Source organism: Staurois parvus, unplaced genomic scaffold (assembly GCF_062004578.1).
Source record: "Staurois parvus isolate SC_StPar_1 unplaced genomic scaffold, SC_StPar_1.0 ptg001418l, whole genome shotgun sequence".
In the NCBI taxonomy this organism is placed as follows: domain Eukaryota; kingdom Metazoa; phylum Chordata; class Amphibia; order Anura; family Ranidae; genus Staurois; species Staurois parvus.
The window spans coordinates 1,301,757-1,329,499 of record NW_028319214.1 but is presented as its reverse complement, the minus strand read 5'-3'; the positions used below and the strand labels follow the sequence as shown (position 1 = coordinate 1,329,499).

The 27,743-nt window shown below is 43.8% G+C and overlaps 1 protein-coding gene across 12 annotated transcripts in view; it reads left to right on the top strand.

Annotated features, from left to right (window-relative positions):
* Positions 1 to 27,743, top strand: part of PITPNM2 (phosphatidylinositol transfer protein membrane associated 2) — a 450,474-nt gene that overhangs the window by 35,261 nt on the left and 387,470 nt on the right. The window contains exon 2 of one of the 12 annotated variants that reach the window (XM_089661990.1): positions 5,771 to 5,851. The exons of the other annotated variants lie outside the window; for them this stretch is intronic. The gene's annotated coding sequence lies outside the window, so the exon portion shown is untranslated. The remainder of the gene's footprint in view (positions 1 to 5,770; positions 5,852 to 27,743) is intronic. 12 annotated transcript variants of the gene reach the window in all.

Here is a 27,743-nt window from a genome sequence, read left to right as displayed (position 1 = left end):
ATAAGACACATAGAGCCGTGGCCCGGCCCCGCTCTCTCCTCATTGGCTCATTGGCTGTGATTGACAACAGTGGGAGCCAGTGGGCTACTAGTACTCTCTCAGGCAATGAGGAGGAAGAGTCCCCAGACAGCAGAGGCTGTCGAGAAAATCGATGGATTGGGGGGGGGGCTGCTGCACACAGAAGATTTTTTTATCTTCATGCATAGAATACATGAAGATAAAAAAAACCTTGAGCCTTTGGAACCACTTTAAGAAGTGAGGACCTAGTTCCCTGCTGGGACCTGTGGTTCCATAGTGGTGTGTTTGTGGTGGTGTGTTTTTTTTTTCCTGATGAGACCTTCACTCAACAGCTGGGCTGGCTGACGGGCTGAATAATCTAGATCCAGTGGTCACCTCAGAAAGCACACACAGACCTTTAGCTCCGCGCTGGGTCCGTAGCCCCATCCGAGACTGAGGTGGTCGGCAAGTTAACCATCTTATTACTGTTGGGGCATGGAAGGTTTTGGAAAAAGCTAACTGTCCTAGTCTTACTGCATTTGAGAACCACAGATATGTGGACCATCCTGCAAATGTTCTTTTATGTGTTGCTGTGACACAAACAAAACCACAATAAAATACATATTGGAGTTGAATAATGACATCCCAGATCCTGCTTATGTATGGACAGGAGAATGCAGCAACTTGAAAAATTTAACATCACTCAGGATCTCCTGAATTTTCAGAGCTTGACTTTATTGTATTTATTTTTTTGCTGTTTGTGAGCCAAATATATGCTGGTTAATGTTTTACAATATGACGTGTGCTGGACAGTGTGGTGCATTATAAAGTTTTATGTTTGGATTGATAAGTGTTTGCAGCTATCTTATCATGTGTAATTGCCATCATATTGCTTCTGTAGTGTGTCGTGTCTGATGTGAGCCATCCAGTAATATATTTCCCTCAGGGATGGAACATTTTGTGAATCATTATCTTTGTGTTTCAAAACAATTCTTTCCATTACTAGTAAAGAAAGAGCGAAGGCTGGCCATACATGGTATAATCTTTACACGCTGCAGTGAACAGAATGCTGGTTTCAGTGTCAGGGGTGCAGAGGTGTAGTTTTTGGCACAGAAACCTAATGTCTCCCTACTTGTCACTACCATAAATTGTTCCTAACGGTACCATATTCAACTTGTACTTTAAATCTTCAGGTAGTGAGAAGGTTAACTTTCCTTTTCAAGAACTCCCTTGTGATACCTTTACAAGAAATCGGGGAGCAGTTGTCATGAGGACAGTAAAGCATAGACTGCGATAAAAATACTTTCAGAAGTCCTTTTTTTCACTGTATTCTACTGAAAATGTGTATTATTTAAATCACTTGGGGGTGGGGCTGGGTTGTGCACCCAATAATCAGATTTACCTAAATTGTCTTTATCAATTTCACTAGGAATTTTGAGTTGCCACCTGCATTTAGGGAAACATTTTACAATAGGGATGTTTTTTCTCATGACAACAGTCTAAGAGGGGAGTATTATTGACATTGAAAATAGATCCTCTTATTTCCTGTTAAGCATACTGGGCTGAAAGTGAAAGAAGATCTTCCTAATGGGACACTAATGCTCACTGCATCTTGAGTACCACAAAGCAAAACCCTATTTAATTCATTTTTAATATTCAAAACCAGCTTATCCATCCATTTATGTCTCCATGCTTTATTTTTCTGATAAATCAATTTTAAAAACACCCTTTAGCATTTTTGGCTGTGACCATCTTGGAGGGTATACTACTTCTTTTTTTTGTATTCAGCATTTTTCATTTTTTCCGGAACAAACATATATAAATGGAAAATCACAGCAGAAAACAATCAATTTTGCTTTTAAGACCATAGCATCAACAGTTCATCAGTTCATTGTCAACCAGTATTCTAGAAGTTCCAAGAATTACAAAGTAAAAAGAAATGGAAAGGTATAATATTCTTCACTCCCCCTCTCTATTGTGGTCCCTCAAGGCTCCGTCCTCGGGCCCCTTCTCTTCTCCATGTACACCTCCTCCCTTGGACAACTCATACACTCTCACGGCTTCAACTACCACCTATATGCTGACGACACACAAATCTATCTCTCAACCCCCCACCTCACCCCCTCGGTCTCTGCCCGAATCACACACCTACTGAGCGACATATCAGACTGGATGTCGCTCCACTTCCTTAAACTGAACCCACTCCAAAACCGAGTTTCTTGTCTTCCCCCCAGCCCGGACACCACCCCCCATTGACTTCTCCATCATATCCAACAACGCCACCATCAAACCCGCCCCATAGGCCAGAGTACTTGGTGTCATTCTGGACTCCAACCTATCCTTCCAGCCCCAAGTCCAATCTTTAACAAGCTCGTGCAGACTCCACCTCCGCAACATCGCCAAAATATGCACGTTCCTAACCCCAGAAACCACTAAACAGCTTATCCACTCCCTCATCATATCACGACTCGATTACTGCAACTCCCTCCTTACTGGCCTGCCTCGCCGCTGGCTATCCCCGCTTCAGTCGATCCTGAATGCGGCTGCCAGACTCATTCACCTTTCCAACCGCTCCGTTTCCGCCACCCCCCCCCCCCCGCCAATCCCTCCACTGGCTTCCGATTGCGCAACGGATCAAATTCAAAATCCTATCACTGACGTACAAAGCTGTCCACCATACTGCCCTGAACTACATCACTGACCTAATATCCAAGTACCACCCAGCACGCACACTCCGCTCCTCACAAGACCTCCTTCTCTCTAGTTCCCTGGTCTCCTCCTCCCATGCCCGCCTCCAGGACTTCTCCAGGGTGTCACCCATCCTCTGGAACTCCCTGCCCCAACCCATCAGATTATCACCTACTCTCCTCTCCTTTAGGCGCACCCTGAAAACCCATCTCTTCAGGGAAGCCTACCCCACCCCCTGCTAACTTGCCAACCTCTTCCACTCTTCCTACCACCCCATCCCCACAGCTATCTCCTCCTGTGCCACCATCCCCTCCCTCCTAGATTGTAAGCTCGAAAGAGCAGGGTCCTCAATCCCCTCATGTTTTGCATTGTATTAATGTTGTTCTGTCACATGTTCTGTCCCCCTTTGTAATGTACAGCGCTGAGTGAACTGGTAATGTGTATTGCCCCAACGTCTCCTGGAATGCATGACTTCAGTATCCCAGGTGGTTGCTTGCAGCTAGGGGGACTTCATTCTTGACTAGGCAAGAAAACTGGAAATGCAGGATAGTATCAATTTAAAAAAGGAATTTAATAAAAAGAAGAAAACATCTGTGTGTTAAAGGTGAGAGGAAATAGTTAGAATATGCAAAAAGGATGAACAAGGTAAAGGTCAGCTCCATGTACAATTCCAGCAACTCCCACACACGCAGAAATCATGTCTTGGTGTGGCCGGTAAAAGCTGCTGAAGATTGGCTGACGATGTCTGTGACCTGCAGAGAGTGAATTTTAGATTGTTCCTAATATACCAGCTGCAATTTTATCAGTGGGTGGCCCTGTTGGCACCACTCCACCTGACAAACTTCGACTGAAAAATCGAAGAAGCCTGGTGGAAAATTGCCTGCCCAACAGTGCTTACTTCAGATACAGGCACTCGGGAATTCTGAGAGCTGATAGCGGGAGATTGGTCCATCTGCACTGTTTACCATGGATGGAGGGATCTGTCAGATGTTTGTTGTTCAGCTTTTTATTTTTGTATTATTACTATTATTGTTTTATTATTCCTTCTATGGTATTTCATGTAAACAGCGTTACCCTTGTGCCAAGACTATGAACATTTACAGAGCATTAGACTGGCCTGAGAACAATGATAGTGGAGGTGTTGCCCCGAGCAGTCTTATTGTAGCTGCCTGCTCATTGGTCGCTATGAGTAACAATTGTGGTTTTTTTTTCTGTTTTTTTTGGGGGGGGGGGGGGGGGTTTATGAGTTGCATCAGGACCAGGTACTTTTTTGTTATTTTGTGCAAACAGAGTGTGTGTTGTGTGTTTTTATGTTTTTTTTCCCTTCCACTTTGATGTTGACACTGTGTACTATGTGTGCAAGAGATTTGTATATGAGTGTGTTCCTTTCATGTTGCTGTTAGCACATATCTCCATTGCAGTAATGGCCATTAGCTTACTACATCTCAGGAAGGATATTCTATACCAAGTTTCCTGTTTGGTCAGGCATTTTGTTCTGTCCCTATTTAAATTACAGCAATTTTCCAGGTGCCTGGGGAGCTGCATCATGATCCATTTGTTGACTGGTTCTAATATGTGTCCAGGAAATAGCATTTTATGGTATTTAGAAAAGGCCACTTGTAAATCAATGCAACACAGATACCATGGAAAAAACAGCAATGGCAGGCTTTTATTACAGGACCTTAAAGCAGTCCTTCCATGAAAATGATTTTTTTTTTTCCACCTGCAAAGCTTTTTGGTCCACCTTTTGTAAGCCATTGGTGGGGCTTGTCATTGTGAGCCTTTCATTTTTATTGAAATTTTCTCTTTAAAACAACCATCTCCTTTGCCAGTATTTTTTTAAACTCTGGGAAAATAAAAATAGTTTGGCTTGTAAACAACTAGCGGCTGGGAATTCTGCCCTAGCATCTTTGGGTGCCACCACCTTGACTTTCACACAGCATGGGGAAGGAAAAGCCAGGCTGTGCATCAGCCCACATTTCAAAGACCCCTCAAGTCATCGTGTTACAGTCACGTGCTAATGGTCTCTGCATAAGTCATTGGATAGAAATAGTGGTTTGTGAAATGTTGACATTTGAATGACCGCGATATTTTATTCAGCTTAGGCATGCTTGCCAACATGCTGGTAATCTGTCCTCAGGACACTGTCACCCCCCCCCCCCCCATGGTGTACACTTAAAATGCTCACCTTCTGGCCAGTCCCACCCAAACTACACCTGTTTCTTGGGTGGCCCTGCCTTTATACAGAAACCAGCCACTCACTGCAATTCTCTAAGTTAATTTTTCTCCTTTTTTGCACATGCATAATAAATCGAATAAGGGTGATGCTGTTTCTTATGACACAGCTCAGGACAGAGCACCTAGTACAAGGGCTGTCCTGGCAAATCTGGGTTTGTTGGCTTCTACAACCCCAATTCCCAAAAAGTTGGGATGCTGTGTAATACCCATATAAAAACAGAATGCAATAATCTACAAATATCATAAATCCATATATTTCACAATAGAAAACATATCAAAAGTTTAACATTTACCATTTAAAAAAATAAATTAATAAGGCTGTTTTGCGATGATTTGATGGTTGCAACATGTCTCACAAAATGTTGGGACAGGGCCATGTTCACCATGGTGTGTCATCCCCTCTTCTTTTACCAACACTGTAAATGTTCTGGAATTGAGTTGACATGTTGTGAACTTTGGGAGAGGAATGTTGTCCCACTTCGCCTGGAGGATTCTAACTGCTCAACAGTCCTAGGTGGTCTTTATATATATATATATATATATATATATATATATATATATATATATATATATATAAAATGTATGTACGTATGTGTGTGTGTGTGTGTGTATATATTTTAAGATGCACCAAATATTCTCAATTGGTGAAAGGTCTGGACTGCAGGCAGGGCAGTTAAGCACCCAGACTTCTACTACAAAGCCATGCTGATGTCATAGATGCAGTAAGCGGTTTAGCATTGTCCTGCTGAAATATGAAAGGCCTCTCGACATAAAATGAATATTTACTATTGTGAATAAAATATGGATTTATGAGACTGCAAATCATTGCATTCTGTTTTTTATATAGATTGTCATGCCACAGCTTTTTTGGAATTTGAGTTGTATGCTCAGGCTGCATGCTTGGACAAAGAAGCCTTGTGACGATCAGGTAACCTGAATTTTTTTCTCAACTCCTGGCAAATTATTACCAAGAAAACCAAAACACCTATTCACAATCTAGACCATACACTTTTAAAATCCTGAATCTTTAGAATTGTGTATTTTCAGTTAAGGACAAGTGTATATGGGCCTTTAAGATCAGCAAAGAATTGTCTTTTTCAGGTTCTCCCCCTTTTTACAAGGGTTCTTCAAAAAGTTTCCACACTTTGTTTTAATATTTTAATTGGAAACGGTGAGGGCAGGAGTAGCAGTAATTGGTCGTGTTTGAGAGTGTCATGTGACTAGTCTGTCTGGCAAGCTGGCTGACCTTGCATTTTAGTAAGTTGTCACATTGTTTTTGAAATTCTTAATAAATAGTGTTAAAGTGAAGAAACGTTTTGAAGACGACTTCTTCTTCTTATTATTATACAGGATTTATATAGCGCCAACAGTTTGCTCAGCACTTTACAATATAACGGGAGACAATACAGCAACAATACAGTTCAATACAAGAGGGATAGGAGGGCCCTGCTCCTTGGAGCTTACAATCTAGGAGGGAGGGGCTAGTGGTACAAAAGGTAGTAACTGTGGGGGATCGACTGGTTGGAAGAGTAGAAGATTCCAGTATTAGACTTCTTGTACTTGATCTCTTGATCCAGTGCTGTGCACGAGCTCAGCAGCGCTCTCCCTCCTTAATTGATAGCAGCGGGAGCCATTGGCTCCTGCTGCTGTAAAACAAACCTATAATGTGGGCAAAGTGTGTGTGTGTGTGTCATTGGACACGTGATGGGAGGGAGGAGCCAGAAACACTGGTGGGAGACCCCCAGAAGAGGATGATTGGGGCTGCTCTGTGCGAATACTATTGCACAGAGCAGGTAAGTATGACATGTTTGTTAATAAAAATAAATCTTTACTGTTTTAAACCTTGTTTTATGTATAGTTAGTTATATATGTAATTAGTGGCCGTTATATATGCTCATTTCATACACAGGCTATGCTTCCTGCTTTTGGTCTGCTTTATTGACACTTTCTATAATGTAAAGCTAGCTATACACCGTTTTTGAATTTTAGTTAATTCCTGATGAACCAGCGGAAATTCACTCCGTCCATGGCCCTGACAGCCAGCTTCTCACTGACATCCCTTCGTTAAAAAACTAGAAGGAGCTGGGTGAAAGATTGTCAGCGGAACAGCGCCTTCCAATTAAATGCAGCTGCTGTTCTGGTATGTTGACATCTGATGGTGCTGGCTATCGAAATACAAGAGCCACAATGAATGATTCCATCCACACTGCAAGAATAAAAGAAAAAAAAAGTGTGTGTGTGTGTATATATATATATATATATATATATATATATATACAGTCAGGTCCATAAATATTGGGACATCAACACAATTCTAACATTTTTGGCTCTATACACCACCACAATGGATTTGAAATGAAACGAACAAGATGTGCTTTAACTGCAGACTGTCAGCTTTAATTTGAGGGTATTTACATCCAAATCAGGTGAACGGTGTAGGAAGTACAACAGTTTGCATATGTGCCTCCCACTTATTAAGGAACCAAAAGTAATGGGACAGAATAATAATCATAAATCAAACTTTCACTTTTTAATACTTGGTTGCAAATCCTTTGCAGTCAATTACAGCCTGAAGTCTGGAACGCATAGACATCACCAGACGCTGGGTTTCATCCCTGGTGATGCTCTGCCAGGCCTCTACTGCAACTGTCTTCAGTTCCTGCTTGTTCTTGGGGCATTTTCCCTTCAGTTTTGTCTTCAGCAAGTGAAATGCATGCTCAATCGGATTCAGGTCAGGTGATTGACTTGGCCATTGCATAATATTCCACTTCTTTCCCTTAAAAAACTCTTTGGTTGCTTTTGCAGTATGCTTTGGGTCATTGTCCATCTGCACTGTGAAGCGGCGTCCAATGAGTTCTGAAGCATTTGGCTGAATATGAGCAGATAATATTGCCCGAAACACTTCAGAATTCATCCTGCTGCTTTTGTCAGCAGTCACATCATCAATAAATACAAGAGAACCAGTTCCATTGGCAGCCATACATGCCCACGCCATGACACTACCACCACCATACTTCACTGATGAGGTGGTATGCTTAGGATCATGAGCAGTTCCTTTCCTTCTCCATACTCTCTCTTCCCATCACTCTGGTACAAGTTGATCTCGGTCTCATCTGTCCATAGGATGTTGTTCCAGAACTTTGAAGGCTTTTTTAGATGTCGTTTGGCAAACTCTAATCTGGCCTTCCTGTTTTTGAGGCTCACCAATGGTTTACATCTTGTGGTGAACCTTCTGTATTCACTCTGGTGAAGTCTTCTCTTGATTATTGACTTTGACACACATACACCTACCTCCTGGAGAGTGTTCTTGATCTGGCCAACTGTTGTGAAGGGTGTTTTCTTCACCAGGGAAAGAATTCTTCGGTCATCCACCACAGTTGTTTTCCGTGGTCTTCCGGGTCTTTTGGTGTTGCTGAGCTCACCGATGCGTTCCTTCTTTTTAAGAATGTTCCAAACAGTTGTTTTGGCCACGCCTAATGTTTTTGCTATCTCTCTGATGGGTTTGTTTTGTTTTTTCAGCCTAATGATGGCTTGCTTCACTGATAGTGACAGCTCTTTGGATCTCATCTTGAGAGTTGACAGCAACAGATTCCAAATGCAAATAGCACACTTGAAATGAACTCTGGACCTTGTATCTGCTCATTGTAATTGGGATAATGAGGAAATAACACACACCTGGCCATGGAACGGCTGAGAAGCCAATTGTCCCATTACTTTTGGTCCCTTAATAAGTGGGAGGCACATATGCAAACTGTTGTAATTCCTACACCGTTCACCTGATTTGGATGTAAATACCCTCAAATTAAAGCTGACAGTCTGCAGTTAAAGCACATCTTGTTTGTTTCATTTCAAATCCATTGTGGTGGTGTATAGAGCCAAAAATGTTAGAATTGTGTCGATGTCCCAATATTTATGGACCTGACTGTATATATGTATGTATGTATATGTATATATATATATATATATATGTATGTGTATATATATATATATATATATATATATATATATATATATATATATATATATATATATATATATATATATATATATAAAATTTCTGTTTAGCCTGGAAACTAAGTAGAACAGACTGAGTAGAAAAAAAAATCTATATGTACAGTATATGACCAGCTTAAGGCAGGCCATAGATGATGTGATTTTAATTTTTGCAACCACAGGTCGCAGGAAGGAAAATCACTTGATTCCCCCATCAACACAGTCAATGCTGATGGGGGAATCCCTCCTGCAGAGCTATTGTGCTCTCTCGGCAGCGTGTGGGGGACAGTGATTATTGCTAGCAGATATAGCCACTGGCAATAATCACATGGAAAAATCCGACAATCTGGTTGCACCAAGTCTTACAACAACTGAATTGGGTACAATCAGCCAGCCCTTAAATGATTTGAATCTCAGGCCAGTCCCTGCTGAACTGTCTGAGATTAAAACCATCTATGGCAGGTTTAAGGCTGGGTACACACTATAAGGAAATCAGGCAAACGATCGCACTGGTTTTCCTCTGTTTCACAGCAAGTCAAATCCGATAATGGTACTAAATGTACGAAAATCTTTGAATAACGGACTTTTTTTTTTGGACGTAGAGACGTAGATTACTGTTGTTTGTTTCTGGCCATGCGCACTCTTTTGTATCTGATTTTTCTCATATGAAAACAATACAGATTAAAAGAAAATTGTTAGTTCTGTGCATGTATCATAAAAAATTTTGGAGTTTATCCCTTTGGAAATCTTTGTTTGGGAAGTCTGAATCAGATGTCAAAAGTTGTGTGCACACTGTACGAAAATCGAATGATCGGTCCTCATAGGGATTTTTTTATATTTTCTCGGTGTGCACCCCACTCAAGTCTCTTGGCCGACCCATTGAAAGCACTTTCTGTGTAGTCAATATCTTATCTCAGCAGCTGTTAAGAAGGGAGGTTGTGGAGGTTGTGTGATTACCAATCAAGTGTTTGCTTACTCTTGTGGCTTATCTACATAGTACAAATCTGTGTGTTTCATTCATGATTTTAATATGCAAGAGCTAGCATGTATACTATGTATGTAAAAGTCATATCAAAAATGAATTTAACCCTTCAATAACAAGGTCATTTATGGTTAGATTCTCAAGCCAAACTTAGCAGCATCCTCATGTGTCTGTTAACTTCACAACAATCTTCAAGTCCATACCTACATTTTGTTTTCAAAGGAAACATACAATTTTTTTGGTACTCCTTTTAATAAAAATCCAGCTCTATCTTTTTTTTAATTCTGAGCCAACAAATTTGTAAAAAAAAAGAAAGTGATCCCAAATGTTGGGTTGTCCTCAGAAAAGTACGGTAATAGAGGGGAAATCTGCCAATGGTGACACTAGTTCTGATGACCTGGGGGGCTCCAGAGGATTCCCTTAATTTGTTTTGGCTGTGGGACAGGATGTTAAAGTAATTTGTTTCAATGGGACACAGATGGCAGGGAAAAAAAATCTGACAGGAGTTATAACCCTCCCTTACACTATACCAGGGGTAGGCAACCTTAAAGAGGTGGAGATCTACCTGAATAACATGGGAGAAGTCAAAGATCACCAGGCACATTGTCACCTCCTGATTTAAACCTCTAATCATGGGTTTAAATCAGGTGGTGAGGAGGCAACATATCACCTCCTCGCCACCTTGTAAGCACATTTGGATCGCTTTTCAGAGGAGCAGTAGTGCCTCCTGCACTTGTGAATGAGCCCTTTGTTGCATCTGGCAGCTGCACCCTTAGGGCTCGTTCACACGTAAAGTTGGGGTGGTAAACCCTTGCGTTTGAAGTGAGGTTTTACCGCCCACAATCCCTACCCCCCTTTTAGCTGCTGAGGCAGCAACTAAAGATGTATGCATGCCGCAGCAGGAATTAAACCCCCTGTTGCTTTTGGTGGGTGCTAATGCCTGACAGTCATGACCCATTCAAATAAATAGGGTCACTGTGCACGCACCCTGCAACTGCATTCTTCTGTGAGGTCCAAGAGGTTAAGAGGTGGTGAGAAAGCAACACAATGCTGCCTGCTGTAACCCCCTTGTTTGCTGTCCTGCAAAAGGTTCGCAGGGAACTTTTGCAGAACAGCCTCACTCACTGGAATGGGTTATACTTGGCTGGTGCCACACCCACCAAGCATGACAGGGCATATAACTCTGCTGCGGCTGCGACGTGTATATCCCTGGCCACTGCAACTAAAAGGGTGCGATTGGGGCGGGGGTGGTAAAAATGCATCTTAATGATAGGGTTTTACCACCCCTCAAACTGCAAATGTAAACGATCCTTTAATGTTCTGAGCCCACTATAAGGCTGCTTTCACACTGATGTGCTGCGGTTTACCTGCACTGTGGGTGCAATGCAGTGCACCTGCAACTTTCCTGGGTTAGCTGCGCTTTGCCATAGACGTTTGTTATATCCTACATGCGTGGTTCACTTTCTGAAAGTGCACCAAAGCTACTGCAGTCAGGAGTTTTGGAGTGCTTTCACTCCGCATGGGACAAGAGTCAGCAGTACAGAGGAGGCATCGGCTTTTGAGGCTCCTGCTCCCTACTATTGCTCCAACATTACAAGTATTGCCTGCATTGCACTTTGTTTGGTGCACTGGGATGGCGGGTCAGCAAGCCCAGACCGCAATCTACCAGTCACCTGGCCACAATCTACTGGTTGTTGACCCCTGCTCTATACGAAAAAAAAGTTTTGCTTATATTTCTACTTTAATATCCATAGTCTGGGAACACTTAAAAAGTGAATGTTCTGGCACAGCCCTCTTCTTCTGCTCTTACTACTATTTTACTGTATTTCTTCCTCTTTTCCTGTCCTCTTGCCCACCTTCTGCTTTTAGCATTTCTTTGTGTGTGTGTAATATATATGTATATATATATATATATATATATATATATATATATATATATATATATATTTTTTTTTTTTTTTTAATATAAGTGCATAGAAAAATGTAGCCTGTGCACTCAGCATGGACACATTCCTTGACATCATTGGCCTAGGCAATACGTCTGTCTGCCCACAGCAAAAGTTATATTTCTCTTCAGGCCCACACAGAGCGCAATAAAAGCACATGCCAAGATTGTGCAGCAGCCACAGCCAAAAATGGAATTTGGATGCCTGACAATCATAGGATACACTTCAGATCACTGAAAACTAAGTAATTTTGAAGGAGGATACTTGCAGAAAGAAATACAATCATTTATTAAGCATACTATTGGCAAAGAGACCTAACTGGAAGTCCATCTTGGATACAAAAGAAATGAAACACATTGAAACATGTTTTTCTTTTCCTCTGAAATTGGACAGTAAATGTGTGTTTTCGATGACAATACCTATTCACCCTGACAGTCAATTGTTCTTCCTTGTTAGCAGTGAGCTCCTCTAGCCCTCTGCAGCATTGCCACGTCTAAAGTTGGGTATACACGTACCAAAATTAATTTTGATGTGTAGCCCTTTCTGATTATTCAACTGGCTTCTGTCGATTGGTCCTGTTAGAAAACCAGAATTCCACCAGCTGCTGTAATGCTGATCAGTGGATTCTGATTGAGGAATGGGGAAGGTGGAGGGTGTCCACACTGTCAGAATACAATAGTGCATGTAGCCAGTTTCCGTGCATACCCAGTGTAAGGCTTTTTTTTATTTCCCATCAGCCTCCCTGTAGTCAAATGCACAACTAACTGATGGAGTAAGTAAGATCGTTAGCGCGACAGCGGCTGTGGGGAAGACTGGCAGCAGGCTTTGAGGATCTAATAAGAAAATCCTCTAACTAGAGGCAGTTTTAGAACATTTTCAGGCTATATTATTATTTTTTATATATTATATATAATAGGCTATATATATATATATATATATATATATATATATATATATTATTTATCATAAGTTAAAAACTTTATTTGTGGCTGATCAATTATTTTCTTCAGCAGCATAAGTAAAGCTTGGTCCTGCCCATCTTCCTGGGCCCTTCAAGGCTGAGAATGAATCATGTGACCTAGTAGAAAAACAAAAAAAAGTCTGTAGGCGCATTTTTATATACTGTTCTATCCTCACTACACATTTCCCTGTGTGTAACCTGACATGTTGCTAAAGCCTACTATTCTGCAATAAGCTAGACTGAATGTAATCTTGAACCTTTAGTAACAAAAAGGGTGGGTGAAACTATTAAGAAATACATACAATCAATATATGAAACCTACAGAACACAATGAAATGATTAAGGTGTATATGGTGATAAGTGCATGCTCACCAGTGATGCTGCCTTTAAGGGATGTAAGTTAAGTCCATGTGTTGCATAGAATTATGGCTGGTTCTTTTGGGCTCCATCTAGTGGACAAATTTAACACTGCAGCTAAGACAACACTGAATTTCCCTGCTGGAGGCTGAACATATACAGCGCTCACTAATTTGATCTGTAAGAAAGTTCTCCATCTTGATTTGAGAAAAAGTCTTTTGGGTTTACAACTGCTTTAACATTTCTAACTGTTATATGTTAAGAAATGTTTTCCTCTTACCCTAACATTTGATTTCTTTTGAGGTGTTATTATTGGAAAAAGGTGTTTTGTGTTGAAGTTGCTATAGGGATTTCATGCTGTTCATAGGTTGTCTACATGACCTCATGCAGTTAAGATAACCATTCTATGAGTGTAAAGAAAAGTAAATACTGTTTTATGTCACTACAAAGTAGATGTTGCCAAAAATAGTCATTGTTTATTTTGGTTAAGGAAGAATTCCTCAACGTGTTTATTATATGAGCTTGTCTTCTACTTGAATTTAAACAGATTATTCCACTCACAGCAGACCACTCCTAAACCGGATGCAACTATGTTATTGCAGATACTTTAACAGCCAATGAACATTTACGTTGTATATGCTGGGGCATCATGTTCATTGACTAGGAAGGCATGCATGAGGTGCACCGTCTCTTGTCTGTGCACTCTATTAAACTCCCAGTAATGCCTCTTTTAGAGAATACAAAAATAAGTATAATTTGTGGTGTAAGGGCTCATGTACACTGCAGCTAGTAAACTCACGTTTAGGAGCTGTTCAGCATTTTTTTCAGCAGCCCCTGAACTCACCCTAATGTTTTCCTATGTGTCCATGTACACTATGTCGTTTACAGGCAGTTGAGTTTACAGACGTATTTTTGAACACAGAAAACTTGCGCTCAGGAGTAGATTTGCCAATTTTTTTTTAACTCTTCCATTTCCAGATGCTGTTCAGAGCCTTTTTTTTTTATTATAAAAAATGCATGCAAAGCGTTTTCTCGGTACTCAAATGGACCTAGCACAACATACTTTTAGGTTTTGCATGAAAACAAATATGTTAGACACTGCTGCAATAATTTCTGCATAGAAATGAGCTGGAACACATCCAAACACCACAAACAAAAAAGACAGCTAATCTCAACACATACTGCTCTCTCTGCTTCTGCTCTCTCTATTTCTCTCAAAATGTCTGAAATAGTTATTTTTTTACTGTTTTTCAGTGCATTCTGGGCATTTTGGAAGGTCAACTGAGGTTATCTTTAAAAAACGCTTCTGAACGCAAGCGGCCATAAACGCATTATGCAAACGCGGCTAAACAGACGTTTTTTAACCTACGTTTTCCAGCAGTCAGTTCCATCCTTCAGAAGTGTCCTGTGTACACGGGGCCTTAAAGTGATTGTAAAGGTAAAAATATATTACCTTTAAAAATAACAAACATTTTATGCTTACATGCTCTATGCTATGGTTTTGCACAGAACAGCTTTGATCCTCCTCTTCTCTGTCTCCCACAAGCATTCCTGGCCTCTCCCTTCTGCTGAGTGCCTCCACAACAAGCCGCTTGCTATGGAGGCAATCAAGTGGGCTTGATCCCGACATGGGCTCTATGTGTCCATGGACACAAATTTGATGATTTGTTCTAAATTCGTAATGCTGTTTACAAAAATCAAAAACATTTTTCCCTTGAAAATTAAGAGCATAATGTGTTAGTATGCATCGCATACTAGCACATTATGAAAGACTTGCCTGAGAACAAAGCCCTCCACTGACATGGATTCCATCTTCACCCAGTCTTCCTCTGGTTTGCGGCGTGCCGTCCATTGAGATCACAGTGCACGTGTGCCTGTGACGTCACCGGATGTTACTAAAGTACGTAAGGGGGCATGTTTAGGAGATATTTACTGTAACTACAGGTAAGCCTTTAATATAGGCTTACCTGTAGGTATAAACAATCAGAGTTTGCTTCAACACTCTTATTGCAATGTATACCAAGAGCCACATCCATGGCCCTGTTGCATCTTTGTACATACTGGCTTTTTTATTTGTTTTGTTACTTTTGTAATTTTTCATGATGAAACTTTAATAAAAATATATGTTAAACAAAATGTATTAAACTTGAATAGCAATGAAGCCCAGCTCTAGGAGAAACAAATATTGTTAATCTACACAAGTGTTTTTCAACCTTTTTTCGGTCAAGGCACCCTTTTATAATTCTGCAGAATCTTGTGGCGCACCAGGAGGTGCGTCCAAGCTTGCACGTTCTTTTTTAAGCAGTCTGGTATTTTTTAATGGGCTGCCCATGAAACAAGCAAAGGTTCCAGCATGCTGCCTTTTTTAAAATTGTGCTATTCCAAAACACATGGTACTGTGATAACATGCATTTTGCAGGCATGAATGCATGTCATGTGCCCAACCCATCAGATTATCACCTACTCTCCTCTCCTTTAGGCGCACCCTGAAAACCCATCTCTTCAGGGAAGCCTACCTCACCCCCTGCTAACTTGCTGACCTCCTCCACTCTTCCTACCACTCCATCCCTCACAGCTATCTCCTCCTGTGCCACCATCCCCTCCCTCCTAGATTGTAAGCTCGAAAGAGCAGGGCCCTCGATACCCTCATGTTTTGCATTGTATTGGTATTGTTCTGTCACATGTTCTGTCCCCCTTTGTAATGTACAGCGCTGAGCGAACTATTGGCGCTTTATAAATACTGTATAATAATAATAATAAATAATAATGTGTATCTACATGTCTGCTAAAGGCACCTGGTGTGAACAAACCCTAAATGTAGTTGCCTTGTACCTGTAGAAATTAGTGAGCAGTATGTACTGGCAGGATAGGGCAGTGTACAGTGGTAGGGCAGTCAGTGAGCAATATGGTGGCAGTCAGATTGTGGCCAGTATGGAAGTGGCAGTCAGATTGTGGCCGGTATGGTAGTGGCAGTCAGATTGTGGCCGGTATGGTAGTGGCAGTCAGATTGTGGCCGGTATGGTAGTGGCTGTCAGATTGTGGCCGGTATGGTAGTAGCTGTCAGATTGTGGCCGGTATGGTAGTGGCTGTCAGATTGTGGCCGGTATGGAAGTGGCAGTCAGATTGTGGCCGGTATGGTAGTGGCAGTCAGATTGTGGCCGGTATGGTAGTGGCTGTCAGATTGTGGCCGGTATGGTAGTGGCTGTCAGATTGTGGCCGGTATGGTAGTGGCTGTCAGATTGTGGCCGGTATGGTAGTGGCTGTCAGTTTGTGGCCGGTATGGAAGTGGCAGTCATATTGTGGCCGGTATGGTAGTGGCAGTCAGTTTGTGGCCGGTATGGAAGTGGCAGTCATATTGTGGCCGGTATGGTAGTGGCAGTCAGATTGTGGACGGTATGGCAGTGGCAGTCATCTTGTGAGAGGTATGGCAGTGGCAGTCATCTTGTGAGCGGTGTGGCAGTCATCTTGTGAGCGGTATGGCAGTGGCAGTAATCTTGTGAGCGGTGTGGCAGTCATCTTGTGAGCGGTATGGCAGTGGCAGTCATCTTGTGAGCAGTATGGCAGTGGCAGTCATCTTGTGAGCGGTATGGCAGTGGCAGTCATCTTGTGAGCGGTTGTGAGCGGTGTGGCAGTCATCTTGTGAGCGGTATGGCAGTGGCAGTCATCTTGTGAGCGGTATGGCAGTGGCAGTCATCTTGTGAGAGGTATGGCAGTGGCAGTCCTCTTGTGAGCGGTATGGCAGTGGCAGTCATCTTGTGAGCGGTATGGCAGTGGCAGTCATCTTGTGAGAGGTATGGCAGTGGCAGTCCTCTTGTGAGCGGTATGGCAGTGGCAGTCAGCTTGTGAGCGGTATGGCAGTGGCAGTCATCTTGTGAGAGGTATGGCAGTGGCAGTCCTCTTGTGAGCGGTATGGCAGTGGCAGTCCTCTTGTGAGCGGTATGGCAGTGGCAGTCCTCTTGTGAGCGGTATGGCAGTGGCAGTCCTCTTGTGAGCGGTATGGCAGTGGCAGTCATCTTGTGAGCGGTATGGCAGTGGCAGTAATCTTGTGAGCGGTGTGGCAGTCATCTTGTGAGCGGTATGGCAGTGGCAGTCATCTTGTGAGCGGTATGGCAGTGGCAGTCATCTTGTGAGCGGTTGTGAGCGGTGTGGCAGTGGCAGTCATCTTGTGAGCGGTATGGCAGTGGCAGTAATCTTGTGAGCGGTGTGGCAGTCATCTTGTGAGCGGTATGGCAGTGGCAGTCATCTTGTGAGCAGTATGGCAGTGGCAGTCATCTTGTGAGCGGTATGGCAGTGGCAGTCATCTTGTGAGCGGTGTGGCAGTGAGTGAGGGGAAGCCTCTCCATCTGCCATTTAGCGCACCACTGGAGCTGAAGGGAGACTTGCAGGGCTGTTCTCTCTCTGCTCCTCCATCTTCAGCTGTGGAATCAGCCATAGCAGCCACCTGTGTGATGAGGGATGGAGGTGGCCACACCCCCGGTCCCACCCACTACCTCTAGCTGCACGAGGAAAAGTTGGAGAATTGTAACTAAACTCTTGAGAAGATGAGACTGCCACAGACCGGTCCCCGCATCAAAGCACAAAGGAGGTTACATGACAGTTTAAAAGGCACAAGACTAACATTGCACATGTAAAAACCTTGAGGCAGCAGTAAAAATATTTGCCTGCCTTAGATGGTACAGATTTTTCTGCTTTTGCCACGGCACCCCTGAGGATTCTTTGCGGCACCCCTGGGTGCCATGGCACCCCGGTTGAGTAGCCCTGATATACAGTATATATTAAAAAAAAAATTAAAAATGAAAAATCAATAAAAAAAATATAAAGTAGAACTTTTTTCAATTTTGGATAAGGCAAGGGAGGGTTATAACTCTGCCTAAAGGGAGATTAATCTTTACTTCTTGTCCCATAGCCAAAATAGGAAGTGGGAGGAAATACCTCCAAAGTGAGTGTGTCCCTGATTGTCCCCAGGGTCACCAGAACTAGTGTTCCCATCGGAAGTTTTCCCCACTATTACTGTTCTGGGGACATTTGGAACTTTCTTTCACTTTCAATGATAATAGCAAACATGACAAATAGAGAGGGTGAGTCTCCCCAATGGGCACACAGACAGAAAAAAAAAACCTGATAGGTGTTCTTACCCCTCTCCTGGTAGCTTCATGTTTAATCCTTCTCAAATCTTTGGCAGTTAATTTGTGTCTTTTTTTTATTCAACATGTTTCTTGCAACCCTGTTGACTTATTTGCAACAAAAAATGTGGTGGTTCTTTGATCACACCCCAATATCTTAGCAATTTCAGGAGTGCTGCATCCCTCTGAAAGTCTTTTTCGAATTTTTGACTTTTCTGAGCCCGTTAAATCTCTTTTTTTTGGCCCATTTTGCCTAAGGAAAAGAAGTTGCCTTATAATTATGTAATTATGCACACCTTGATATAGGTTGTTGATCTCCGTAGGTCACACCCTCCCTCATTACATAAATACACATCTCCTAATACTGTATGCTTAAATCCAATAGGCATTCAAATATATATATAAGTGTGTGTGTCAGCGCTTGACAAATTTGCTTTGAATCTGTGAGCCAGTTAAAAATTTAGGAGCCAGATGGAGGGGCGGCAGGATAGTAGGTCAGTGTCACAGGAGGTCACATGGTATTGGCAATGGGCTGGTACACAGATCTGTTATCGGCTGTGTCCAAGGTACAGAACCTGTGACAGATCTCACCACAGCGTGGCCAGATCCGGGAAGGATGTCATATGATGTCCATCCGGATCGACGAGCGTCCCGCTTGGCCCTCGTTCTGCTTTGGCCCGGGCGGGAACAGGTAAAGTGATTGTAAACGTTGGATTTTTAAATTATTATTATACAAGATTTAGATAGCGCCAACAGTTTGCGCAGTGCTTTACAAAGAGGCAGACATTACAGTTACGATACAATTTGGTAGAAGAGGAAACAGAGGGCCCTGCTCATCAGAGCTTACAATCTAGGAGGAAGGGTTTAGTGATATAAAGGTAATAGCTGTGGAGGGATGAGCTTATGGAGGAAATAAATGGCAGTTTACTAGTTAGAAGCAGGATAGACTTCTTTAAAGAAAAAGTTTTCAGAGATTTCTTTTAAAACAAACTTTCATACTTATCTGCTCTGTGCAATTGTTTTGCACAGAGCAGCCCTGTTTGTCCTCTTCTGGGGTTCCCTGCCAGCGCTTCTGGCTGCTCCTGCCTTCAGAGTGCCCCTATAGCAAGTTGCAAAGTATAGTATAGAGTACCCCTATAGCAAGGTAAAAACACTTCTGCCTTTAGAATCACTCACTTCATTCGCTTGCCCAGGACTACATGTCCGATGAGGCATTGCTCCATAGTTTTGTAGCCCAGTCCAGCCTTGTGTAGGTCTACAATCTTGTCCCTGACATCCTTGGACAGCTCTTTGGTCTTTGCCATTGTGGCGAGTTTGGAATCTTTTTGTTTGATTGCTTCTGTGGACAGGTGTCTTTTATATAGGTAACAAAATGAGATTAGCAACACTCCCTTTAAGAGACTGCTTCTAATCTCAGCTTGTTACCTGTATGAAACACCTGGTAGCCAGAAATCCTGCTGAATGATAGGGCATCAAATACTTATTTCCCTCAAGAACATGCAAATCAGTGCATCATTTGTTAGACATGCATTTCTCTTGAATTTTTGGTTGCTATTCTGTCTCTCAGTGTTACAATACACCTACCATTCGAGTTTTAGACTGATCATTTCTTTGTGAGTGGGCAAACATTCAAAATCAGCAGGGGATCAAATACTTAGCAATACAAAGAACAGAATAGTTTTTCATACAAGTACATGGTACTGCAGGCACATAACAATAGGAAATGCTGGGTTTACATACACTTTAACATGTACCAAGTTCAGTGTATTGTTTAGTGCTGTTTGTTGTAGGGAAGGCTGAATGTGGTGTCTTTCATGGAGTTTTTTGGTCATTGACTGTTTTAAGAATAATAACTGTAAATTATAAATCCAAATGTTGATTCCTTCCTTGCATACAATTGGCCCGGAGGACGGAACAATTTATTAGTTTGGGATGTTTTGTGACAGATAAAAAAAAGAAAGCTGTTGATGGAATAACAACGAACGAAGTGAGTATTAGAGCAGTGTGCAGATGTATGACATGCCCTCCAGCTGTGGATCAAGTAGAAAATGATTGTGGAATAAAAGGGTAGTGTATTTTAGAGTCCATCTTGCAGTCTCCCATCCATAATCCTGTTATTCTGGGAAAAAACCATCAAAAATAAGGAAAATGCATAACTATACTTTTTTGTATTGTTGCTGTGAAAATAAATGCAACTCAGTTAAATCAAAAGCCTTGAATATTCTCTTGAAATGTATAATAGAATTATTACATTTACGTATGTAGAAAATTTTATGAAGTTTTTTTAATTTTTATGTTTGTGGTGATATACCATATTTTGCGCTCCATAAGACGCACCTGACCATAAGACGCACCTAGATTTTAGAGGCGGAAAACAAGAAAAAAAATATTCTGAACCAATGGACTGCAGACATAGTACAGGAAATGACCAGAGAGTGCGGACAGTACAGGAGATGGACCAGAGACTACGGGGACAGTACAGGAGATGACCAGAGACTGCGGGCACAGTACAGGAGATGACCAGAGACTGCGGACACAGTACAGGAGATGACCAGAGACTGCGGACACAGTAAAGGAGAAGACCAGAGACTGCGGACACAGTACAGGAGATGACCAGAGACTGCGGACACAGTACAGGAGAGGACCAGAGACTGCGGACACAGTACAGGAGAGGACCAGAGACTGCGGACACAGTACAGAAGAAGACCAGAGACTGCGGACACAGTACAGGAGATGACCAGAGACTGCGGACACAGTACAGGAGAAGACCAGAGACTGCGGACACAGTACAGGAGATGACCAGAGACTGCGGACACAGTACAGGAGAGGACCAGAGACTGCGGACACAGTACAGGAGAGGACCAGAGACTGCGGACACAGTACAGGAGAGGACCAGAGACTGCGGACACCGTACAGGAGAGGACCAGAGACTGCGGACACAGTACAGGAGATGACCAGAGACTGCGGACACAGTACAGGAGATGACCAGAGACTGCGGACACAGTACAGGAGATGACCAGAGACTGCGGACACAGTGCAGGAGAGGACCAGAGACTGCGGACACAGTACAGGAGATGACCAGAGACTGCGGACACAGTACAGGAGATGACCAGAGACTGCGGACACAGTACAGGAGATGACCAGAGACTGCGGACACAGTACAGGAGATGACCAGAGACTGCGGACACAGTACAGGAGATGACCAGAGACTGCGGACACAGTGCAGGAGAGGACCAGAGACTGCGGACACAGTACAGGAGATGACCAGAGACTGCGGACACAGTACAGGAGATGACCAGAGACTGCGGACACAGTACAGGAGATGACCAGAGACTGCGGACACAGTACAGGAGAGGACCAGAGACTGCGGACACAGTACAGGTGATGACCAGAGACTGCGGACACAGTACAGGAGATGGACTAGAGACTGCGGACACAGTACAGGAGATGGACTAGAGACTGCGGACACAGTACATGAGATGACCAGAGACTGCGGGCACAGTACAGGAGATGACCAGAGACTGCGGGCACAGTACAGGAGATGACCAGAGACTGCGGGCACAGTACAGGAGATGACCAGAGACTGCGGACACAGTACAGGAGATGACCAGAGACTGCGGACACAGTACAGGAGATGACCAGAGACTGCGGACACAGTACAGGAGATGACCAGAGACTGCGGACACAGTACAGGAGAAGACCAGAGACTGCGGACACAGTACAGGAGAGGACCAGAGACTGCGGACACAGTACAGGAGAGGACCAGAGACTGCGGACACAGTACAGGAGAGGACCAGAGACTGCGGACACAGTACAGGAGAGGACCAGAGACTGCGGACACAGTACAGGAGAGGACCAGAGACTGCGGACACAGTACAGGAGAGGACCAGAGACTGCGGACACCGTACAGGAGAGGACCAGAGACTGCGGACACAGTACAGGAGATGACCAGAGACTGCGGACACAGTACAGGAGATGACCAGAGACTGCGGACACAGTGCAGGAGATGACCAGAGACTGCGGACACAGTGCAGGAGATGACCAGAGACTGCGGACACAGTGCAGGAGATGACCAGAGACTGCGGACACAGTGCAGGAGATGACCAGAGACTGCGGACACAGTGCAGGAGAGGACCAGAGACTGCGGACACAGTACAGGAGATGACCAGAGACTGCGGACACAGTACAGGAGATGACCAGAGACTGCGGACACAGTACAGGAGATGACCAGAGACTGCGGACACAGTGCAGGAGAGGACCAGAGACTGCGGACACAGTACAGGAGATGACCAGAGACTGCGGACACAGTACAGGAGATGACCAGAGACTGCGGACACAGTACAGGAGATGGACTAGAGACTGCGGACACAGTACAGGAGATGGACTAGAGACTGCGGACACAGTACAGGAGATGGACTAGAGACTGCGGACACAGTACAGGAGATGGACTAGAGACTGCGGACACAGTACAGGAGATGGACTAGAGACTGCGGACACAGTACAGGAGATGACCAGAGACTGCGGGCACAGTACAGGAGATGACCAGAGACTGCGGGCACAGTACAGGAGATGGACCAGAGACTGCGGACACAGTACAGGAGATGGACCAGAGACTGCGGACACAGTACAGGAGATGGACCAGAGACTGCGGACACAGTACAGGAGATGGACCAGAGACTGCGGACACAGTACAGGAGATGGACCAGAGACTGCGGACACAGTACAGGAGATGGACCAGAGACTGCGGACACAGTACAGGAGATGGACCAGAGACTGCGGACACAGTACAGGAGATGGACCAGAGACTGCGGACACAGTACAGGAGATGGACCAGAGACTGCGGACACAGTACAGGAGATGGACCAGAGACTGCGGACACAGTACAGGAGATGGACCAGAGACTGCGGACACAGTACAGGAGATGGACCAGAGACTGCGGACACAGTACAGGAGATGGACCAGAGACTGCGGACACAGTACAGGAGATGGACCAGAGACTGCGGACACAGTACAGGAGATGGACCAGAGACTGCGGACAGTGCAGGGGATGACCAGAGACTGCTGACCTTTGGGGAAGGAGGGGGAGCGGGTACCTGAATTTGACAAGTACCCGCTCCCACTTCCGTGGAGTTGTCCTTCCCTCTTCTTCCCGCGCCGGCTTCTGTGACAGCCAGATGCCCACTGCGCATGCGCAAGAAGCGCTGCACTTTGTGAATGGCCCGGCACCTTCTGGGACCATTCACGAAGCGCAGCGCTTCTCGTGCATGCACAGTGGACACCCAGCTGTCACAGAAGCCGGCGCGGGAAGACTACAGCGCTGGAGTGAGGAACAGCTAAGGTCCTGCAGGAGAGAAGAGCTGAGCGGCCGGCCCGATATTCTGACATGGTGGCGGCAGAAATACCGTGACTGGCCGCTTTATATTCGCTCCATAAGACGCACTGACATTTCCCCCCCTTTTTTTGGGGGGGAAAAGTGCGTCTTATGGAGCGAAAAATACGGTATATGCTTATTGGTGTGCTCATTATGCATATTTGTTTATTAGGTAGTTTCCGTGTAGGCCACACAGTGACAATCACTTATAGCATAGCATGGTTTTGCAAATAATGTCTCACTGGTTGCTTTATCATAGCACAACAAGGAGGTTTCAGTAAGATACATTTCCCTAATAGTTTATATTATTTTAATAAGCCTTTTGGCATTAATATGATCACTATTCTGTGTAACAGAAATGTCATTCTGTATTGGGGTCTTTGAGACATTTATATAGTATTGATTGAGTGGAATATTCAAAGGTGAATACCATACCTACATTTTTCCACAATTCCTATAACAATATGGACAAAAGAAGTTATGATCAGTGGTTGACAATACAAATGCACCACATCCCTACAAACATACAATTACCAGAACGTTTTGGGATTTTTTAGCTGCCTAAGAAAACTCAACCATTAAAAATTAACAGTTTATTAATGTCATTAAAAGTCCATTCAATTTAAAAACAATTCACGACCACATGCAGCTTGACTGTTTTGGCTGTATGCAGATGTAAGATCCCAACATGTTTCGCCTACCATGGGCTTCTTCAGGAGATAAAATAACTGCTAACAGTGTAGAATTTTGTCAAAAGCACAAAATTAGCAATTAAAAAAAAGAGAGAAAGTTATACAACAGTACAATATAGCCATTTATAATCAAAACATTTATCCAGACACATATGACCCTATTGCTAACCCCTTTGTAGTCAGCTACTGATACTAATCTTGAAGAGATGATGTAAATATTTGGCTGGGATGAGGACTCAAACATCCATGTGATTGCAGAAGGCGCACAAAAAGGCTAAACTCTATTGGAACACACATAAAGTTAGATAAATTCCTATATAGGGGGAAACCCCCTCATGAAAAAGATAAGGAAGAAGGGATATCATTGGGAACCACTTACAAAATGAAGCCATAGCAAAGGGCCACAAGTGGGTGCCAAAATTCAATCCTGATGGCATAGGAACCAAAATATACAAGGAAAGGGGACATTTTACTATAAAATGTATACAAAATTTAACAAATTTAGTTTTTATATATGTTTAATTTAGTATTGATCTAGAAAATAAAAAAACAGCCCCACTTCTAGGGATATTATTACACAAACCATTAGAAATATTGAACTACCCAACCACAAAATCTCCCATACACCAGTACTGTGGGAGCCCATATTAATGTGTTTCACATTCATCCACTTCAATTAGAGTTGGGCTTTCTTAAAAAAAGCAGTATGGGAATGTATTTTATTTAAAAATCCGATGGGTCCGATGCTGCACCTCTCCCCCGCTAGCTCTAATCGCATGACCACTGATTGCTGAGTTCTCAGAGCTGCTCTGAGCAGAAAGCGGTGACTGTCAGTTGCTGCTGTCTGCTCTGCCCCCCATGCTCAAAGGAGCGCTGGGTTGTGGAGGGGGAGGGAGCGGCTCGCTCAGGCTCTTAGCGGCTTATTGACAGACTGAGCCCGGTGCTGCTCCAGAGTCTGGGGTAGATCCCTACCTAAAAGTCAGGATCTTTTCCCAGCCTGGATCGGCTAAGTGACGTCAGCCCACTGTCATCTAAAAATAGGTCACAGGAGTGCAGAACGAACTAAAACAAAAGAGCTTTGGCTGTACTTCTTTTTTTTTTTTTGTAATTCCTTTTATTTGTACAAATGAGTTGTATAAACAAGCAAAACAAGGCATCAATGGGAAAATATAACCAGCATCTCATGCACAGAAATGCCACAGCGTACAGAACATTTGAGAAGAAGGTTAACAAACCAATAACAATAAGTGATAGAGTATGAAAAAAGATCACAATTGAGAAAACATAGTATAACAAAAATCATGGGTCCAGGGTATGGTAGTAGCCTGTGAAAGTAACCTTGGAGTGTAGAAGGCCGGGCTTACAGTTAAGCAGAATGGGTGTTTCAAATCAGTTGATATTTCTAAAACAGCATGGGCAGTGTAGCCGGCTCACTATACTGGACCATCTTGCATGCAGTCTTGGGGTTGGGCAAGGAGCCCACTAGCAAAAGCATCAAGGGCTAGAGAAGGACGGGGTGGGGGGAGGGTGGTCGGTATGTGTAGAGGGGGAATAGCACGAGCAGGAGGAAGAGAGGCCAAGGTGAGGGGAAGGAAAAGGGCGCTGCATGCACGGTGTACCTCTTCTCTCAGGGGAGCAAGAGGAGGGGCAAAGAAGGGTGAACTTCAGTGGGCAGGAGTAAGCTCGTTCAAATAAGTATCTGTGAAAACAAAGTAGTCACAAGGGCGCCATGTGTTGTGAAAAGCTTCCTCTGTGTTGCGCAGGGTGTGGTGGTAAGGTTTTCCATGTTTCTAAGTTCATTCACCTTGGTGAACCAGAGAGAGAGGGTTGGAGGAAACTCCTTCCTCCAAAAAAGTGGTATACAGGCCTTTGCTGTGTTCAGCAGTTGAATAGTAAGAGAGGGTTTGTATTTTTTTGATGGGTCTCCCATTCAGGTGCAGGAGGCAAGCTGCAGGGTCATCACTTAGGTCTATGGCTGTGAGTTGTTCAATTATACTGGTGATCCTCTCCAGAAGGGTCGAAGCTTCGGGAACTTCCAAAAAACATGAAGGAATGTACTTCTGCTTGTTCCACAGCTCGAGCAAACACTGGGTAGCTGAGTTGAGAGGGTCACACCTAATTCCAGCTCCCATTTGTGGAGGAAGGGCGGGGAAAAGCTCTCATGGGCCGTCAAAGGTTGGGCTATGCCAGGAGGTAAAACCGTAGCTGTAGACCCCCCAGAAGCTGGAGGGGGGGGTCCACTAGCGTGGTAAAATCGAGGTTAGTACTCTAGAGACAGTTAGGAAGTCTGTCAGATGGGTATGACCACTGTTTGTGAGGCGGAGGAATTGTTGGTTGTTCAGGCCTGGAATGAACTCAAGGCTGCCCAGCAGGGGGGACCATTGGAGAACAGGGGACAGGGTCGAACAGTGGAACGTCTCACGAGCCACCTCCAAAGTGGTGCCAAGGATGCGGTGGGCCCTGAGTTCTTTAGGTAAACCCAATATTTAGCATCACCGTGGCAATGCCAGTCAACTAGATGTGTAAGATGGATAGCTCTGTTATAAAAGCAAATGCACATATTTGCCAGCACACCGCGGATCTCCAATATGATCCAAAAAAGGTTTTTATTCAAAAAAGATCACATCACAAAAAGTGCAAAGTTTCAAAGCCTCGCAGGACACCTTCGTAGCCTGATGAAGGGGTTCTGCGCTGCTCCGAAACATTGCACTTTCTTTTGTGATGTGATCTTTTTGGAGTAAAAACCTTTTTTGGACCATACTGAAGATCCGTGGTGTGCTGGCGAATATGTACGTTTGCTTATGATGATTCCAGTCCCAGCTGGTAGTCGCTACAGCACCCTCCATTGATGAGCCACACTTCCAGGAATGTGTGCGAAGGGAATATAGTTATAACCAGCTTTAAGTCAGTATTTAGCAGAGCAATAGGGCGGTAGCTACTGCACTGTGATGGATTCTTACCCTGCTTAGGGATCGAAGAGACATAGGCCCTATATGCGTCAGGAGACATAGTCTTTCCCTTAGCCAGAGAATTTTATTCCGCTGCCATTTGAGGGGCTAGCTTGTCCAAAAAAGGTCCTGTAATAAGCCGAGGTCAGGACCCAGGGCTCTTCTGGGTTTAGATTGTGAGAGTGCCACCCCAAGTTCCTCCACTGTTATTGGGGCATCTAGGTCCTTGCATACCGAAGGGGCAAGGGGAGGCATGCCCGAAGAGGCAATATAAGAGCGAATTCTTGACAGTCTGCAGTAGGGCCCTGAAGAGGGTCCGAGGCAATGTTGTAGAGATCACAAAAAAAAAGGAGCAAAATTTGGAGGCCATGGAGTCGGAGGAGGATAGCTATCACTTTGAAGTAGCCATAATGTGTGGGATGTACACCCTGTTCCAAATTATTATGC